The following is a 19,333-nucleotide window of genomic DNA, read 5'->3' on the forward strand; positions in this document are numbered from 1 at the left end:
TTTATTTAATAACATTAAATCCTGGCATGCATCTTCTAAAAGCTTTAATAAGACAAAGATAAGATTTGCATCCCCATACAAGTGTCTTTTTCAATTGATTATGAAGCAGCCATTGATGTGTGAGAAATTGATGTTTTCCTCTGTTCTTAAGGGGCTCTAATAGAAAGGGTGGGATTTGAGGAGGAGACTTTGCCACTTTGATCTTCAATCAGTAAAAATTCCCACTTCTTTGTCAGACTATATTTGGTAAATAACAGTGACAATCCATGTGCTTTAATGAGATGAAATGACGGGAAAGAAATGGAAGGGAGGAGAAACAGCAAGAGAGAAAGGGAAAGAGAACATGGAACAGAGAAAGACTGGTTCTCTCGATTGTGTTTTTTGTAACGTTGGAAGGTGTTGGCGAGGCAGCCCACAGGTCACGGCACAGGTCTGTTGGAGACAATGTGTCCAGCTGAACGTACTAACAAACAGATGTAAAACCCATGCGCTCCCATACCACAGAGCTTCAGGGTTTCAAAATAGAACAAGCTCAAAACAACTCAGACCAAAGTTCCCGGCAAGTCTGAGTGTTAATGGAAAACAAACCAGGTTTGGGGTTTGGTTGTTCGATGTGACTTAAATTTCACATTCCTGTACCAATATACATAATGCTATAGTAACTTCACAACAAGCACATCTACTGGGAACGAAAACGATGCTTCATCTAAATATTGAAAATGATGTCATAATTAATTCACTCTCGTGTCAAACCTATATGACATAGGAACACAAAGGAAGACATTTCTATTAATGGACTTATAACTCTTTTTGCATGCAATAAATAGTTTTTGTTGTTGTTTTTCACAGTGCCAAACGAGGCGATTTTGGTTCCCCCAAAAATCTTTACTTGAACACTTCTTAAAATAATATTGGTTGCACTTTGTTTTACAGTACGTGTACTAACATGTACTTATAGTGTACTTACAGTGTATTTATCTAAGAAAGTTCTGGTGATACAAGGTAACTACATGGGGTAGGGTTAGGTTTAGGGGTAGGTTCAGGGTTAGTACCTAGTTATTACATAGTTATTGTAATTACTATAATAAGTACATAGTATGTACATGAGGAACAGGACTGTAAAATAAAGTGCTACCATAATATTTTTTCTTAATGTGAAGAACGTTTTAATCAAAGAACCCTTTTTCAATGTAAAGAACCTTTTGTGCAACTGAACGGTTCAATTGAATGTTTAAGGTTCTATATGGAACCATAGATGCACCATACAAGTAATCATAAAATAAGACCTATGTGCCAAGTCATTTATTAGCTGATATTGATATTTAATATGTCAATCACTAAAAAATCTGTCAGATTTAGTGATTCGAACCCAAACTGAAACTTTCCAATTTTTTATATGAATCATACAGTTCAAATTTGTGAATTGCAATTTCAGTCTGTTTTACCACGCATCTGTTGTATGACTTCAAAAGACTTGAAATATAGTGCATAAGAGGTGTGGAACACTTTTAAGATTTATTTTTTCTTGATAGCCCCACAGCTCATTCACTGTTATACAGAAAAAAAATTGGCCAGGATATTCTTTAAACATATATATTTTGTATTACATTAAAGAAAGAAAGTCACAGGTTTAGAAAGACATGAAGGTGATCAAATAATGACAGAATATTAATTTTTATGTGAACTATTCCTTTACAGTCAAACCTATGCTGAGATATTCCTCACTGTATCTCCACACCGGCCGCTGCAGCTCCCTTGGGTGACTGAAGTCTCTGCCAACCTCTACTTGAAATATATAGAGAGGGGGCACAGTATCCAGCATAACAAAGCCTAGCCATGCTGGGTAAACCTGAGGGGGATTTGACTCACAAATAGAGATGGGAGAAGACAAAGACAAAAGGAGAGAGGAGGGGAAAAGTCTAATGGAACACTGCCAGACCAAAATGGCCTTGTTCGCTCATGACAACACAAGTGGGTTTTTGTATTAAGATCAGAAGACATAAGATGTAATGGAAAGATAGCGATATGACATTATACTTATAGCAGAACAACGTCTCCTCATGAAACACATTTAAGGCTTAAACAGAAATTCGATTAAATGAGATAAAATTAGTTCACCTGGTGAAATAACAAAAGATAGGAAAATTCAGAGACCGCCCAAACCAGACTTAATGATGTATACTTGTGTTAGGCACGCTATGAATGTAACAGCACTCAATCATGGTGTTGATACACACCACATGAGTTTCCCACAGTTCCCATGGGCACTGTGTCATCACAACTCCAAATACTGCAGCAATGAGAACAGTGTGGGATTCACAGATTCACGCAAACAGTATGAAATGATCACTTCAAGATGGGAAGACGAAGAAAGAATGTTACGGAGACAAATAAGCTCTGTTCCAAAACCTTACTGCCTCCACAAGCAGCATCCGGACTGAAATGGAACATCATAAGTGACTAATTTGGAATGCTCTTTATAGAAATAAACTTTGAGCATCATATAGCGCTGCTCATATTAAGAGCACAACTCAAAACCTTTCAATACAGCGAGCCAACTTTGGGGTCATTTTTAATGTTGTGTCTAATTTTTTAATGTCTAATTTTTTTTTTTAAATGCTTTTGAACTTTCTATTCATCAAGGAATCCTGAAAAATATTATCACACAAATATTAAGTAGCATAATTGTTTTCAACATTGATAATAATATTAATAAATGTATAATTAGCACCAAAACAGCATATTAGAATGATTTCTAAAGGATCATGTGGCACTAAAGACTGGAGTAATGGCTGCTGAAAATGTATATATATATATATATATATATATATATATATATATATACAAATACATAGTCTTATAATGTCTTAAAATTAAAATGATTTTTAAATAATGTTTTATCAATACTACCTTGTGTATGAAATAAAATAATACACACTGAAAAAGAATAGTAGAAAATTACATGGTTTTATTTACAAATGCAAAAAGATTTCTACATTCAGTGCATGAACTACACATTATAATACAAATTAAATATTGCAATTCTATAAATATAACAAAATTATAAATTACAATAAATATTTCACTCATATTCGTTGTTGTACATGGTCTTTTAATGCAATGTGTTGTAATGCATTCTGGGATGGCATTTGTTAAGGATGAATGTGATTAGACAAAGTATCTCAGGCAACATAATTATTGCCTACCATTTGAAACAGCTTTTGCATCTGATGTGTGCCTCTGCTGCCTCTATAGTGAGACAGAGCTATTCACTTCATCACATAGGACATAAAACCAAACAAGTGGCTGGACTGATAGAGGCAGAAGTGGAGAAAGAAAAGGGCGGAAACATCAAGACAGAAGGAGCTCTGGCCAGGTAGATGGAAAGCAAGAGAGAGAGGCGCAGCAGGGGAGCAGCAGGGGCTGGGGGCTGGCTCCAGGCATTGAAGGGGCATGCAGGGATTTACTCGCAGATCAACAATAGCACACTCAATAAACCCCCGTGGACGGGGGAAACTGATCCACCTCGACACATGTGAGCCCGAATTTACAAATGTTTACATCCTTTAAGGAAAAGAGGAGAAGCTGTCGATCCTGCTCGATATTTGCAATGAGCTCCAGAAGTAAACAAAATGTGGACGGACTTTCTATGGGCTGCTTCCTTTCCCCATCATTCTCCCTCTAAACCCTCCTTTTCCTTTTTAAAAGACCCAGGAAGGAAATTATTCTGTTTGGCACATGAACCAATATTGAAATGCACTCACTCAATACATAGTGGCTTGTCTCAGTATCTTAAACAAACTGACAATGAAGTGGTAGTTATTTTTATGGACTGACTGACTGAACCCAGTTGTTGGTGTGGCCCAAAGGAAATATCAACATATAACCATAGTTTCCAAAGTTTATATTTACTGCTGTTATTGTTAGCCTTTACTATTATTATTGGACATAACATTTGAAATGTGTATACTATAAAGCCGGAAAATTGAGAATCACTATTAATTTTTGTTTTCAATTTAAAATAATTTTATCTATTGATTTAACTAGTTAGTATTCTTATATTTATTTCTGTATGGCAAAGCTGAATTTTCAGCTTGACTCCAGTCTTCAGTGTCACATGATCCTTCAGAAATCATTCTAATATGGTGATTTGAAGCTCAGTTCTTCTTCTTATTGACATTACTAATTTCATCTTCTTATTTTTTATCAATGATGAAAATGATTGTGCTGCTTAAAACCTTTGAGGAATCCTTTCAGGATTCTTTAACGAACTGAAATTTCAAAAGAAAAGCATTTTTTTGAAATCTTTTGTAGGATTATAAATGTCTCCACACTCACTTTTGAACAATTTAATGTGTCCTTGCTGTATAAAAGTATTAATTTCATTAAAAAAAAATCTTCCTGACCCCAAACATTTGAACAGTAGTATATTTATAACAAAGCAAAATTGACACAGACATTGGCAGCCGGTCATCATCATTCATTGTTGTATGGAAAAGACTGTCTTTTGGAATTGATTTACAAATGATCTACAGTCCCATTCATGTCTGCAGCATAAACTGTGCTGTTTGAGGAATGTGTTAGAGTGTAACGTTCCTTACCAATGAGGAGCATTTATCAACAAATGATTTAGTTTGAATGAGTTTAGCTGTATAATGTTGTTAGTGAAAATATGAATAATTTAAAACATTATATTTCATCTATAATTTGTCCCAGAAAGACAGAAGCAGAGGCAATAGAGCATGTGCTTGCGTTCTAACCCTCAGTGTCTTTTTCACCTCTAGAGTGTGAGCAGGAGACAGACAGCTTTCAGAAGGCTGAGGTGAGGACAAGAGGCTCATGTACTGGTTACCGGCTCAGTGAAGCCAAAGCTGAGCCAGTAGCCTGTGCTTTACGCTAACGCAACCCAAAAAAAGCACATAAAAGAGTCTTTCTCTCTGCCCCGATTCAAAACCACATCTTTAATAAGAGCTCTGCTTTAGAAAAAAACAACTGCAGGCTCTTCCAAACACCTCAGATCATAGAAGTGGTTGACCATCTCTGTGCTCGGACTCCTAAATGAGGAGTCATTTCTCTGGGGACAGCGAGTATGTTCATCTACAAAAGACCATAAGGGAACATATGCAGAGATCTGAAATATTTTTTATCCAAAATAAACACACCTCTAGTGTAGTTCTCAACCGTATTTTATTTTTATTTTTATTATTGGACATCAATTGGCAACCTATGCAGCCCCTAAAAATGAGAATTTTATTTCAATGCTTTTGAATGTGAACGCAAAGTTTCTCAGTTGAACGCAAATTTTTTGAAAGTAAACACAACGTTTCTTGGAGGAGTGCAATACTTTTGAGAGAAAATGCCAATGTTTTGTGTGTGAACACAAAGTTTCTCCGGGAAACGCCAATACTTTTGCGAGAGAATCAATGTTTTGCGGAGAAATTCAATACTTTTGCGAGAGAACGCTAAGTTTCTCAGGGGAACTCAACACTTTTGCAAGAGAATGCTAAAGTTTGGTGAGTGAACAGAAAGGGATTAAAATATTTTTCCCCTCCCATCCCATATATATATATATTTTTTTGATCACCAGGGTACCAAAGTTGTAAACTGTACATAAGCAAACAGAAGTCAATCATCAGAAATCAAACATCGAACCGGTCTACACTATTTACAAATCCAATAATATTGTAGAAAAACAAACAGTATATACAGTTCATAGACAATTTCGACTTTTTATAAAGGGGTTAAAAACCCTATAGGTCATTATGAGGTTGGGTTAATTAAAGATGGACTAGCATTCATTATCAGGCTGGAGTAACTACTGCCGACAACTGTGAAACCTGTGTCAAAAAGTCTGTTTTCTGACCAGCCTTCATTTGCATATTTGAATAAAACATTGTGCTTATAAGCATATTAAATGGAGTAGATATGCACGTCACTTGAAGGAAGAGATCATACCTTCCCAGTTAATTATGAAGATGTCAAATGCCAGGCAGTGAACCTCTGCCTGGGGTCGTCCTGTTTAGTTTAGTGATTATAAGCACAAACTACAGATAAAGTGTCATCATACAGGTTATTAGAGCTGAAAAAACTCCATCTGACTCTCATTAGCATTCAAGGCCAAAAAAACACAAGAAACAAGTGGAGCGCTTTCACTTACTTTACGTTTCTGCGATGTTAAAGACGAATAGCTGAAAAGTACTATTCTGTATTTTATGTTGTTCACTTGCATGTTCACATACATGCCTCGTAATCTCATCTCATAATCTTGTTGATTTTAAAAAGGTTTTTTCATGACTGATACCCAAGATGACGCACACATAAAAAAAAGAGTATTATGGCTATGTTAAAGTGATTTTTATAACGATACTTTATAATCCACGCCGTCTATAGTGAAGTACTCATTTAATAACTCATTAAACGGAGTAAAAGCATGTTAGATTTCTACCTTTCAAGTCCAGAGGCGGTTTAACAAGCCAGGTGCTGGTGTGTTTGTATTCAGGTGGTGAATATGTGAGTGTGGCCTAGGCCGGTCTGTTTAAGCCATTACTGTGCCATTAAGACCAAAAAGAGCTCTAGAGTCAGTGAGTGGGAAAAAAAGAGAGGAGAGGGCCTGAGAGAGCCGCCAGTCAAACAGGTGAGCTCACAGTGTGTTTCTGTCAGTCACATCCCTCTGAAGTTCATTTATAGAGGGGCAAGATGCCTCACTAGCTCCTAACAGGTAAAAGGTACCGTAATATCAGCCCCTCAGAGAGAGCAGCACAACTTGATGTGTTCTTTCAACTGTACTAAACTGAGTCCAGGTCACAGAAATGTGGCCTGGACTGCCCTGATTAAGAGAGAGAGAGAAGTTGAGAAAAGAAAGGCAAGCAAAATGGAAAATGAAGCACTGACCGACTGATCCACTGGAGATTCAGCTCAAAGAGGATGTTGAGGGGACATTGGACCCTTGCTCCTTCGGCTGCGGTGTGGACAAAGAGTCATAACCTTTCGGCCACGGTGCTGAGCACACTCAATATTTCATCCTGTCCTGAAGGCCAGAGCAGCTCAAGGCCACATCTCAACCTGGTCTCAAGAAAACTCAAAGCATTTTTATTCAAACTGAGGCCTACCCAGATCGTCCCTCCTGCCTTAAAACCGATACACAAGCATAGACTCTTGTGAATTTTTTTGGTATGCTAATTCACCTCCAAGAACAGTACAAAAATGGTTTTATTAGCAGGCCTTCAATTTACATGCTGGTCTGCACTGGTCTCTTCGGCAAAGATTGTACTCCAGGCCTTAAATCTCTGTGGTCAGGGATATCAAATACATACAGGAGCACCATTTACAAACCATTAGGGAATCATATGCTTCGTAGTTGCTTTAGAAACACACTTACAGAACCACAGTTTATTCCTAAGAGACAATAGTAATCCCATAATGCACTATTTACTGAAACATTATCGCTGAAAGTATGCATGACATATGATCAGATTAAGACAGAATCTTTGATTCTTTTTTTTTCTGTGTGATTTTAGAAGGGAAAATCTGTAAACATAATGTGTACATTACATTACAAACAATGAAACAAACACAAAAGTGTGGAATCCAGTTTTCGCTAAATTAAAAAAAAAATTAATAAAAAGGTTATTGCTTCATACTATATCTTACAGTGTGAGATTTTTTTTTTTTTTACTTTTGTTTTAATTTTACTCCGAAGCAGATGGATTTTCTGTGGTGAATGGGTGCCGTCAAAATGAGAGTAAAACTGATAAAACCTGATAAAAACATCACAATAATCCACACCACTCCAGTCCATTAATTAAAGTACTGTTAAGCAAAAAGCTATATGTTTGTAACAAACAAACCCTCTACCTCTGAAATCGCTTTCTTCAGTGAAAAAATCTTCTCATCTGAATCAGGAGAGAAATATGAACAGATCGAGCACCGTTTGCAAGCAAAAAAATAATAAAAATTTAAGTTCTTTTCTAAATTATTTTCAAATATGTCTGGATTGTGATGTGAAAGGACAACAGGGGATGGGCTTTTTCTCTGGAGGAAGCATTAGTATGGATTATGGACTCCATACTAACATATGATTAAAATTCCTCTGTGATGGATTTGTTTCTTACAAACACACAGCTTTTCACTTCACAAGACATTAATTGATGTGGAAACAAACAAACTCATCTTGGATGTCCTGGGGAGTACATTTTCAGCAAATATTCATCTTGGGTGAACTTTTCCTCCATAAACCAAAAAGGAATTCAAATTGCAGTTCAGCTGTTTCATTCGTTGTGTCCCAGGTCTCAATACAAGCAATAACAGACACTTTTTGTAAGAGGATACAAAAAGGTCCAACAATCCGTTTCAGCAAAATCTCACTGCAGCATTTCAAACTGAATCCAGAATTACAATTATGCTTCTTGCCATTCTGTTTTGTTTTGTCTCATTTACCTCAAGCCCGCCGTTATCATACAGTTATCTATGTGTGCATTTTCAGGCCTTTGACTGCTTGCTTTTTTTTTTTTTTCTGGCACAGTTGTGTGCGTGTGTGTGAGAGAGAGAGAGAGAGAGAGAGAGAGAGAGAGAGAGAGTTTGCGAATGTGCTCTGGCTTTGTTTTTCTTTTTGAAAATTCCTTTGATGTGTGTGTTTATTTATTTATTTATCTGTGTTGTGTGCAGGCCTTTTCGGCGGTTAAGGCTACAGTAGATGTGCTGTGCACAGCTCAGACCTCCATCAATCACTCGTGAACCTCTCTGACGGCTGAACCTCTCACCTCCCCTTCCCAGCATCCTCCTTTTGCTGCTACAGGAACACTTTAAAAGTCACACTGTGCCCAGACCGATTTCACCAGGCTTTGCGTGAACCTGGACAGAGATTCCTGTAGGAGGTTAATGGCATATTTCGCTGGAAACACCGAAATCATTTTATATTGTTTGTAATAAATGTTATAATAATGAATCAGAGAATAAATATCAGAAAATGTTAAGGAAGAGGGACATAATTTATTAATTCCATTATAAAGTACAAAAAAAAACAGATTTAAATTTTTTTTATATTTCTCAACAAATGCTCAGTAAGGAGGTGGTAAATATGTAAAATATTTTGATTGATAATCTTAGAAAATCAAACTAAATATATGAAATATGTTATGTCAACTTTAATTTAGTTAATTTTCTTTTTTTTAAATGGTAATTAATATAAAGTACCATTCAAAAGAAGTCTTTTATGCAAACCAAAGCTGCATTTATGTGATCAAAACAGTAAAACCTGTGATCTTGTAACATATTAATACAATTTAAAATAACTGTTTTCTATTTCAATATATTTTAAAATGTAATTTATTTCTGTGATGACACAGCTTTATTTCAGCAGCCATTACTGAAGTCTTCGGTGTCACATGATCCTTCAGAAATCATTCTGATGTGCTGATTTGGTGCTTTTCCTATTGTTAATGTAAAGTAAAATACTTTTTGGGCAACCGTGATATATTTTCAGGATTCTTTAGTAAATAGAAAGCTCAAAAGAAAAGCAATTATTTAAAACACAGTCATTATTTGTTTAGTTAGTTAGTTAGGTCACTTTTGATCAGTTTAATGTGTCCTTGGTAAATAAAAGTATTAATTTCTAAATATATATATATATATATATATATATATATATATGTGTGTGTGTTGTGTGTGTATTGTGATTTTATAATTTTCTAGAAATAAATATTAAATTAATTAAATATCAAAATCAAATAGACAACATGCTTTATATATATATATATATATATATATATATATATAAATGTTATATAGAATGTTAACATTGTTGGATATTTTGCCTAAAAAAAGGATGCCTCTCATAAAAGACTAGATAGTTAGGTAACAAATGTCATTTCTTTTAAAATTCATAAAATAAAATAAAAATGTTTTTAACACAATCTACTTTTAATGCTAGATTATATTTCTGTTAAATAAACATATTCACACAACAAAAAGCACAGAGTTCCTTAAAAAGTCCAAAGTTTCCAATAAACAATAAAGAACTAGAACAGACGAACTTACAGTACCTCATACAGACACAAGATCAATCCAGACTTCAGCTTTGACCAGAGTATATGAAGATGCTCTCCGTCACTCAAACTGATGTCCTGGAAACTGATGATGGAAGAGATACGTCTGGTCCTTCACACGGACAGACTTCACCTCAATCCAGGGACACACACATTCACAGCATTCAATTCGGTCTCAAGGCTAAACAGAGAAACACAAATGCTAGTTTTTTTTGTTTTTTTGTTAAACTAAAGGAAAGAAGAATATTGAATGTTGTGTTTGTGGTAAAAGCTGCAAGTCTACTTAGTTTGTTCTCCATTCTTTACGCTTTCATGTACTTCCCTTCTTCTCCTCTATTGTCAGTCGACTAAGATAATTTTTCTTGCTTAAAAGCACACACTTCATTGAAAATTATCCTTATAATTCTGACTGCCAACGAAACCCATTTCTCAAGAGCTATGTCCTTCATCCAGGCATGTGAAAGTTATCACAGCATACAAAAGATGCTCATAGAGAAATAACACATCATCCTTGTCTCATGCTTCCTCAGGTGTTTACGTACCTGTGTAAAAACATTCTCTTAAAACTGACTCACATTCACCTCGATGATGATCAATTCAGTCTTCGCTTTGGTTTACTATTGTATAGGGTGAAGACTGAATGCTTAACTTAAAGACAGAGATCTAATCGCCTTAAGATAAAGACCTGTTCTGCCAGTTCATTCTCTTTTCAGTTTGGTCTTTATAAGTGTAAATATGTGATAATTGAGGTTGGAGAGAATTCTCTAAAAGTGGTTTCACCTCATTCGTGATGATATTTGCACGGAATGATGGGAGGTTTAGCTTCCTGCCTGGGCTTCCTTGCTCTATTACTGGCCACATGGAGACTGGACCACTCACCAAAAAATAATAATAAATAAATAAAATGAAAAATGGCACCAACTAAATAACTTTGTTTAGAAAATTACATCGACAACATTTTGCAAGTAATTTGTAGTTCAAGGCAGCTATAGATATTCCTTACCAGGTATCTGCTATAAATAAAACGTTAGCTGAGCAGCATGGTTCTTTTGGAGAGTTGCTGCCAACTGTGAGTGTTGGCTGTGTTCTGTCAGTCATGCCTGTGAGAGGTGCCAGTGAATTCTGGGTTTGTGTTAGAGAGGGCGATTGAGCATACAACACTCACCTAAAAGCCCACAGGAATAAAACAACAATCACTCAGGTCACTAAGACAGCCTTTTGAATGAAGTTTCAGAAGTGGGTGGCTTCTTTTGGATGGGTGAGAGAGAACAAGCACCAGAACACGCTTTTCATACTGTGGATGCATTTATAAAAAATAAAAACAAAGAAATATTTTAAGAATAAAGTCCTAACATTACGGATTAAACACTATTTTGAGAACAAAGGCAAAATTATGAGAATAAATGTCTTTACTTCTTTTTTTTTTCTCCTACACTTAAATAAAAGACTAAACAACTTTTGCATAGACTAATTACAAATAAATAGTAAATAATGATTTAAAATAAAGATGACATTTTGAAGTAGAAAGACTGAAATAGAAATTTCTCACAAAATGCAAATTTTTGCAAACAAAAAATATATTTTGTTTTATTTATATCCTCATTATTTTATTATTATTATTATTCTTTTACAGTGGATGTACTTTAGTATTACGTTACAATATTTGAATTTTTTTTCTTAATATTTTAAATATTACTTAATACTACTGCTATTGGGCTACAGTAAAACCTTATGAATTATGAGCTGCATAAATCAAAAAGGTCGCCAAGCAGTGAGATTTTTGTCAAGATTTCCATTGACAAATACTGTGGGGATAATCTTACTAAAATCCTGTCTGTTCATAGTAGGAAGCATTTTTTTTATTACTTCCTTTTTGAATTGTTAGATTTTTTTTTTTTCAAAAGACTTTAATTAGAGTCAAGCCATTCATCTTCTTTAAAAGGATTTTGTGCATTTAGTTGAAGCCAGCATTTGGGATTCTTAAAGATCTGACAAAGTCCAACATTTAATCATGGAATTATTTTTAGACCAATTACTGGTTTGCCCTGTTAAGAGCAAAATCCACTTTCCAAATGATCATTTATCCTCTTTCTGCTATTTCACTGCCTAAAAAGAGAGTGAGTCCATTCAGTTCCACATTATGTGTTCTGGGCAGGTGTTTCAGATCATTTCCTTTTCTCTCGTCCGTTCCTCCTGCCTCCTACGCTCATTTGGATTTCTGCCCTGGCCTTTGGGGATCCAGCGATTTGACCATATTTTATTTATCAATTTTTGTAAAAGCTAATATACAACAGCTGTGATCTATAGCAGAATTACAATTTTCAGGGTCAAGAAGGATTCTGATACAGGAAGGAATGGGTACAATTGCTAAAAGGAAAAAGAAAAGAAGAAAGGGGTGTGTGTATATATTTTATATGTACATTTTATATATATATATAAAACACCACACGAGTTGTCTTTAAAAATAAATGAGAAAATCGGTAATCCCAGAGTCACTGCATGGGAAAAAAGAAAATCAATACTTCTCTCAATTCACCTGGGCCAGCCAGAATCCTTGAAACGAACAAAAGTTGTGAAATTTGTTGCCAATACCATACATCTTTTTCAGAGCAGCTGCCATCTTTAAAAATAAACTAGCTTGTGAGAGCAAGTGGGTGAGCGTCTGTTTACATGTCAGAATACAAGGTGTTAACGTGCCGCAAAAACAACAGTTTCTAATTGGGTGCAGAGTCAAACCGACAGGAGTCTTCTTTCAGCCTTTGTAAAATGTTGTGTTTCTGAAGCAACTGTTCTCTCTGGTCATCTTCAGCGGCAGGCGAGCATGGAAGAGAAGAGGGACATCATACAGGTTTTGTAACCTTTGAACCATCCATTCAATTGACCCTGTATGCCAACCTGCAGGGACCCCCATGCATGAATCTGCTTCCATTTCCTGCCCTGGGAGAAAAACGCCAGACCAGTGCTGCCATTGGATGCACGCTCATGAATATTTAATCGAATCCCCCAGCTAAGGAGGAGATGTCGCCGAGGGGGACTGAAAGACAGACATGGGGGGGCCCACCGATATGCCCTTTTCCAGGCGTCACATCAAGACAATGAAACACACACACACACACACATACATATATACACAAGCCTCTCCCAACCCTGGTGTTTATGGAGTACCATCACACACAAGCTTCAACCACAGAATCCAGTGCTCCCCCACACCCCCCTTCAGTCCGGGCAATCTACATACGGGTGTGCTAAGCGATCCCCCCACCCCAACCCCCTCAGTTCATTAGTGTGCTCTTCAGTAGCCTGTCATAGAGGATGTGCTCCATCAAAGCTGATTGACTCTCGTTTTCCAGAGAGATGTCGCAGGGTATCACCACTCGCTCAGATCTCCTGCTTTGGGGAACATGAATGGCAGGCTGCCTTTTGAAGACAGTGATTTTCCACTGTTGCCTCCCAGTTGGAAATTTAGAATCTTGTCTGGTAAGACACCATATGCAAAATAAGTCATGCCATGAAACCCGACAGTCAGGCCATGGCAACCATCACAGAACTTATCTCTTTCTCCACTTCCTGCAAAACAATTTCATGGTCCTGCTGAAACATCTACATAATAATAAATAAACTTTACATGAAAACACTAAATGGACAGTAACTACATTGAACATCTACTATAGTCGACTACTATATTATATCTATCAATCTATAGTCAGATATTATATAGCAATATATTATTTATTTATCTTATGTATATGTATTGTGTATGTTATGTATTATATACTATCTACACATCCATCCATCCTTTCAGATATTCAAACGGTCGTTCACTATATATATATATCTTTTTAATATAGATTAATCTCACTGTGATCTTGAAATTAATCCAGATTAATCTAGATTAAAGTGGCTCATTCGAATTCTGCCGAAGGCATTCAGAATATGTATGCTACCCAAATAAAATTGACAAACAGTAAGTCTTTGATAAGGGGTTTATCAAGCTAGGTGGTGCATTAGAAAAGGGGCTCATCTCCTGTTTCCAAAATGCATCACAAAGTGCTTGAAAAAGCTGTAAACTAATTCCACATTGCATAAGGTGCAAACAACCTTTACGCCTGTTTCACACATACTCTGTCTGCAGAGTATTTTTTTACACACTCATGTTAACGGATTCCAGTTGCATTCCAGGAGCGCTGTATCTGCAGCAGTGCAGCGATTGTTTACGTACCGAGTAGCGAACTGCAAACGCGTCCTGTGTGAAAGCACATCGAGTCCGTGCTGCACCACATATGTAACGCACACGGACTGCATACACACTGCAGACGGAGTATGTGTGAAACAGGCGTGAGCAGGGCCGTAGCTGGGGTCAGCGGGGCCCCGGTGAAGGTTGTACCAGTGGGCCCTATTTGAAATTGTTTAGTTTGTATGTTCGTTTATTTTTATTTATTTGTGCTATTTACACAATGTTTAAGTTTTTTTTAAGTTTGTAGGTGTCAAGGTACAGAAACCAAATAATTAAATGTAAAATAAAACACATTCAAGTGTTTTGAGACGCCTTTCTCTACGTGAGCCCTGAACACCAGAGTAGAGGTCTTCACAGTGCACCCAAGACCCGTCGACCCGGGACCCGTATGGGTTCGGGTCTATATTTTAAATGATCAGCCGGGTCCGGGTCGGGTCCGAATCTATAACTTCGGGTCCCGGGTCTGTTTAACATTGTGTGTAATACCCGTGCGATCGGAGTCATCGGACTCGGAGAACACCCGGCCATGATCAAACACTGCTTGTGTTTCTTGTAACTTGCAACTTGTAAAATTAGGAAAAGTGTGAGCCAAAAAAAGAAAGAAAAAAAGCGATCTCTCTCTCTGCCGTTAGAAGCAGAGTGCGCAGACTCAGAGTTAATGCAAGGGCACACACGGTAATAATGCTTGCAGACTTGGCACACTCATATTTAATATATTTCAAATCAGCAACAAGATCTGAGGTGAACTGTCACATGAATGTTTTCGATTACGCTCAGATTATGTTAAAAAGCATATTTCAGGTTGATCCGGCTAGCACGCATGTGCAGTCTCGAGCATGTGTCATGTTTCTATGGCAACCAGTGAGGGACAAACCGCGCTTTACATTTTCTACCATTTTTTTTATAATATAAATGAACCGTTTAATCTTAAAGTTTTAGTGGTCAGATTTAGACTCGACGCAGAGCAGAGAGCACAGAGATGATAGCAAATAAATAAGGTCAGCGGCCATGGCATTGCACGAGCGATCGTTATAATAGTTCAAAAGGGCAAACAGTCGAAGTTATTATGCGAGTTAACTCGAGTCAGAATGTACATGTGCACAGTCGTTACCGTGACATCAAGCGGACTTTTGAAGCTGAAATAATGAGTGGATTAAGATCGGACTTGAAATAACGAGAGGAATAACATGGATAACTTTCTTGTCGGAGGATTTTAATGCATCACAGACAGTCAGGTACAAGGAAGAGAAACTACGGCTCCTTAAATTAGGTTAGAAAAAAAGTAGTATTTTCCGCAACAGGTTTATTGACTTGTAATAGCAATTTAAGGTGGAATATGTGATAATCGGGTCCAGTCGGGTCTGTGTCTTCCCGGCGGGTACGGGTCCAGCTTTCAAATAATAGAGGGGTCCGAGTCGGGTCCGGGTAGGCATTTCTCGGATCTACACGGGTCCGGGTCCAGCTTTTGAAATAATAGACGGTGTAATGATTTAACCTTAGTATTCATCCGGAAGAAGGAGGCGGGAACCGGTGGACAATCAAACAACATTTTAATTACCAAAAATAAACACAAAACAGCGCACCAGCCCCTCACGGACGACTGGTGCGCTCAAATAAAATCAAAACACAACTAAAAGCCCAGGCCTGGTCCTCTCTCGTTCTTCACTGTCGTCGCTCCAGTTTTATATCCTTCCATCTCCTACGTGGGACTCGAGACCGGCGGTGGGCCACAGGTGCCACTGATTTGCCCAATCATTGCCGGCCTCACTCCTTGTTCCCACGTCCCTCGGCCCCGCCCCACTCGCCACAGACGGGTCCGGGTCGGTTCGGTGTAGCACATTACGGATCTCTTTCGGGTTCGGGTTCGAATTTTTGCACCCGTGAAGACCTCTACACCAGAGCACTAGTGGTGGGAAGTTCGATTCTTTTCCGCGAACCGGTTCTTTCGGACGGTTCGATTCAATAAACCGGTTGAAAAACCAGTTCTTTTATGCTCAACGTAATGACGTCATTGGCGATGACGTAATGGCGTCAAGTCTATCAAACATTCAAATATATAAAGCCAGTAATCATAACTTTAGTCAGTTAAAAACCTCATAATCATGAAAAGTTTACAATTAAGTTTTGCAACAACGCACCCAAATACAGTAACAGCAATAATGTGCATACGAGGATTTAAGTCTTGAAGATATAAAGTAAATAAATTAGGTGTCATCAGCGCAGAAACCATGATCCACTTACTATACATAATCCATTGCGATGTATTTGTTATTAAATAAACTTACGTTTCGCCAGATTGCCCTTCATTCAACCCCTCGGTTTACCCGCGCTCATAACATTAGCACAGAATCAGTTCAGAATCAATCTCCAAAAGAACTCCAAAAGAACTCCTGAACGAGTTTTACTGCAGGTTTGAAAGAACACCCATCACCTGCCCTGAACGCCTCCCCACACAACCATTCACACCATTCACAGCTCATGCAACCCGCCCTGAACACATCTCCAATCAAGCGCTCTCACCATTCACATCTCCTGCATCCCCCCTCTCCCCCACACCTGCAATTCAGATCAGCGAGGATTCGGTGCGCCAGGTCTTCAGGAAGCAGAAAAGGAAAAAAGCACCAGGCCCAGATTGTGTTACACCAGCCTGTCTGAAATCCTGTGCTGACCAGCCGCCCCCCATCTTCACAAAGATCTTCAACAGATCGCTGGAGCTGTGCGAAGTCCTTTCATGCTTCAAACGCTCCACCATCATCCCCATCCCAAAGAAATCCAAAATTACAGGACTAAATGACTACAGGCCTGTGGCTCTAACGTCTGTGGTCATGAAGTCATTTGAAAAACTGGTGCTGGCCCACCTGAAGGACATCACTGGACCTTTGCTGGATCCTCTTCAGTTTGCCTACAGACATTGGATACATTGGACTGCATTATGTTCTGCAACACCTAGACAGACCGGGGACTTATGTGAGGATCATGTTTGTGGACTTCAGCTCGGCCTTTAACACGATCATCCCAAACCTCCTCCTGCCCAAACTAACTCAGCTCTCCGTGCCCACCTCCGTCTGTCAGTGGATCAACAGCTTCCTGACAGACAGACAGCAGCTAGTGAGGCTGGGAAAATACACATCCAGCACCCGTACAATCAGCACCGGAGCTCCCCAGGGCTGTGTTCTCTCCCCACTGCTCTTCTCCCTGTACACTAACGATTGCACATCAAAGGACCCCTCTGTCAAGCTCCTGAAGTTTGCAGACAACACCACACTCATCGGCCTCATTCTGGATGGTGACGAGTCTGCTTACAGACAGGAGGTTAAAGAGCTGGCTGTCTGGTGCACTCTCGACAACCTGGAGCTTAACACGCTCAAAACAGTGGAGATGATCGTGGACTTCAGGAGAAACCCCTGCACTCCCCCCACTCACCATCATGAACAGCACCGTGACTGCAGTGGAGTCATTCAGGTTCCTGGGCACCACTATCTCTCAGGACCTGAAGTGGGACGTTCACATTGACTCCATTGTGAAAAAGGCCCAGCAGAGGTTGTACTCCCTTCGCCAGCTGAGGAAGTTTAACCTGCCACAGGAGCTGCTGAAACAGTTCTACTCCACCATCATCGAATCCATCCTCTGCACTTCAGTAACTGTCTGGTTCAGCTCAGCTTCTAAATCTGACCTCAGAAGACTACAGAGGGTAGTCCGGACTGCTGAGCGAATCATCGGTTCAACCCTCCCATCTATTCAAGAACTGTACTTATCCAGAGTGAGAAAAAGGGCTGGCAAAATCACTCTGGACCCCTCACATCCAGCACACTCCCTCTTTGAACTGTTGCCATCTGGTCGACGCTACAGAGCACTGAGCACCAGAACGACCAGACACAGGAAAAGTTTCTTCCCTCAGGCAATCCATCTAATGAACAATTGATAAAAACTGTGGAACACACTACACTATTTATATATATATATATATACATACACTTATTTATCTAACACACATACTTAGCGTACACTTAAATTTTTTGCACATAATATACCTGTACATACATAATGCTCATTGTAATATACCTGCCATACATTGTCAATTTGTATATTTTCGTTCCTTACCTACCTATTTGTATTTAAAAAAATAATAATTATTCCATTTTGTGTTTTTTGTTCTGTCACTGTCATTATGTTGCACTGCGGAGCTTCTGTCATGAAAACAAATTCCTCGTATGTGTGAACATACCTGGCAATAAAGCTCATTCTGATTCTGATTCTGAGAACGAGAACTGCTCCAGCAGTGGGCGTGTTCGTTCGTCATCTTGTTGTTGATGTTAAAAAAGTTAACATCTGAAGAAATTTGTGGATTAATGCTTATTGGAGACGCGAACCGTTTCAAACGATTCAGTTCGATTTGGTGAACTGTTTCAACCGGTTCACTAAAAAAGAATCGGTTAAATTGAACGATTCGTTCACGAATCGGACATCACTACAGAGCACCGCGAGAACTGAATTGGGCTCTTTCACATCTTTTTGTTTGTTCAAACTGCGATTTGTATTTGTTCGTTCAGGTGCAGGAGGGACTTCGAGGAGAACTTCGCAGAAGAGAGCTCGGTTCAGTGACGCTGTCCTTGATACGCGGCTCTCTCTCCGTGTGTGCACCGAACACAGCGTGCGAGTAACCAGCTACTCTGTTCAGCTTTTCCGCGTGTTGTGTTTGGATGCTTTAATGTTTAAATCGACAAGCGGTAAGGCTTAAAAACACGTGAAAAAGATAAGCTTTCGTGACGATGCACAGCAGTGGTCAACTGTCCTGAGCATCTTTTTAGGTTGGCCTCAGCCAGTCGGTTATATAAAATATCAAGGTGAAAGTCATCATAGCTTGCTTAGTATAGACCCAGCTCCCAACCCAACTTTGAGAATAGATTAACAGCGATATTTTTTTTTTGTCTCCCGTTAACGCAGCACGTTAACGCCGATAACGGCCCACCGCTAATATATATATATATTTATATAGGTACACACACACACCTCTGAGTGACTACTACTATATAGAAATATCAACATACAGTATATG

This window comes from Carassius carassius, chromosome 39 (assembly GCF_963082965.1).
Source record: "Carassius carassius chromosome 39, fCarCar2.1, whole genome shotgun sequence".
Taxonomy (NCBI): domain Eukaryota; kingdom Metazoa; phylum Chordata; class Actinopteri; order Cypriniformes; family Cyprinidae; genus Carassius; species Carassius carassius.